General features: G+C 34.2%; 1 long non-coding RNA gene across 1 annotated transcript in view; it reads right to left on the bottom strand.

Annotated features, from left to right (window-relative positions):
* Positions 1-6: 6 nt before the first annotated feature.
* LOC111739985 overlaps positions 7-2311 on the bottom strand; it is a 52581-nt gene continuing 50276 nt past the window's right edge. Inside the window, exon 3 of the long non-coding RNA XR_002780434.1 lies at positions 7-294. This is a non-coding gene — a long non-coding RNA (uncharacterized LOC111739985). The remainder of the gene's footprint in view (positions 295-2311) is intronic.

Raw genomic sequence — 2311 nt, 5'->3', positions numbered from 1 at the left:
ATGCAAAGGACTCAGTCAGAGTTAGCTATTGTTGTAACTTACCCAGATCATTAGTGCATGTTAACAGTTCTTCTGCAAACCAAGATGTAAAAAATTTAAATGGCACTTGTATATGTAACTAATCCCACTAGAGTCCCAAATATTAGAGTTAAAGGTGATATATGTGCTTGATTTGTTTTCCATGATAATGAAGATGCTTTGTAGTTCTCTGCCATGATTTGCCTCTTCTTGTACTCCCACCAGTTAGACAGCACGGCACTGAAGAATTTGTGAATATTCAGTAGATTCAATCTGCTGCAAAGAAAGGAGGACATTTGCTTCTGAGTAAGTGACATTGTCAAGTAAAACCACTCCATCTATTAATTCTGAAGGAAAAGCAGTATAAAAATTAGAGAAATGGTGAATGTGATGGAATTTTTTTTTTCTTTTTAAGTCAAAAATCTCCTATCAGAGTATTGAATCTACCACTTAATCATTGGTAACCCTTGTACAAGTTACTTAAACCCTGTTTCCACAAGTATTAAATGAGACTAATAGTACTTATTTACTTTTGGGGGCTGCTATAAGGAATAGAGATGATGTTTTAAATAGGCCAAAAACAGTGCCTCAGACATAACGGTAACTAAATAAATATAAGCAGAAACTCTATATAATATATAACTCTTACTATCATAGTACTGATTTTGCCAATAATATTAATGACAAGAATAGTTATGATGATCTGATTTACAGTCTCTGAAATAGAAAGTCTCTACATAATCCTGATGAGCATTCATGAAGACATTTTATAAATTAGACTTATGCAGTATGAAAATTTCACTGACAAAGAAAATATAATCTTCCTGGTATTATAACAAGATAACCTCTATAACCTTAGCTATAAAGCTGGAGAATGCACCTGTCACTGGGAGAATTGTCTACTAAAAACAATTTTTAGTTAAATCTATCCCATCCCCAACTGTTCTAGTCCAAGTTATAATGGTTCTGCTGTATTTGGTTTATCTTGGAACACGGGTTCTTATCTTTGTCATCTGACTTCCTGTTGCATCATTGTTCTTTCTTCAGCAAAGTAAAATGGTCTGTCTCCAAGTTTAATATAACTGAATGGACTCGTGGCTATCAAGTAAGCACATTAAAAATATAGTCAAAGCCTTTTGGGAATATCTGACGCTGGTCATTAAATAACCATCCTGCAGCTCACAGTGCCCAGAAATAGCACTTTGTATCCAATTACCTGAAGGGATTAAAAGAAAACCATATATCAGAACACAGTTCTGAGTTACAAAGACAGAAAGCTTCTGCAGTTTTAAATGACCTAAAACTCCCTCAAACAAAACTGAAAGAGATCAAAGTCTTGGCCCAGTAACTTTGAATATCAGATGAAATGCCCCAGTTGGGTTAGCTTGATTATTCTTCTTTAGCCTAATTGTTTCTCTCTATCACCTTGCTCCATTAATGGAGAAATTAATCTTTGAAGTTCTAATGGCTCAGCGTTTTCAATTATTCATTCCAGCTAAGGAATTTTTTTTAAGAAAAGTTCACTGTTCTCAGTTACGATAAGCCTACCAACAGACACTGATATCCAGCCTGAACTGCTACCCCAAAGAGCATCTCTTCCATAGAAATCTTTCCGAGGATTTAAAAAATCCATTCTGCTTATTTCCTTTCTTAAAGTCCAAACTCATAATCAGTTTAAAGCATAAAAATTGTTTAATAAGCATTTTAACAACTTTTTTAAGGAGAATTTTCAGAAAGAAAGGAGTAGAAACAAAAGAGGAATGTGAAGGAACAAATACTACAGTCCTTTTAGAACTAGTTCTATTATAAGCACTATAATCTAAAATATACCACTGACACTCTAGTCCTAATTTATTACCACCCTTGACCTTAGAAATACATCAACTTCTTCTAATCTAAAAACAAAACAGAAAACCCTCTTGTTCTTAGCATCTCCTTTCCGTCTCCACTGTGACCCTTCTTTGTTTTTATTGATTAATTTCTTCTGCTAATTGTCAGCTACCTTAATGAGAAGGCAGGAGTTCTGTGAACTCACTGTCGCTCTCTACAAAAGAGGCTCTCAGTATTTAAGAAGAGTTTTGCTGAAGACATTGCTTCTGATGATTCCAAAAAAGGTCTCTTGACTTTGGCAAGATTGAGGTGTTTTATTTCTCTCCTCTGTAAACTGCATTCACAGTCTTCATTTTAAGGGGTTGTATATTTGCTAAATGAAGGAAAGGAGAATGCAATTTCCTTTAGCTATTCTTTAGTCATTCAAGACTTGTATTACTTCTAACTAATATCATGCTAAAAT

This window comes from Pteropus vampyrus, unplaced genomic scaffold, assembly GCF_000151845.1.
Source record: "Pteropus vampyrus isolate Shadow unplaced genomic scaffold, Pvam_2.0 Scaffold56, whole genome shotgun sequence".
Lineage (NCBI taxonomy): Eukaryota > Metazoa > Chordata > Mammalia > Chiroptera > Pteropodidae > Pteropus > Pteropus vampyrus.
Note: the sequence above shows the minus strand (reverse complement) of the source record. Positions and strands in the feature narration are given on the sequence as shown.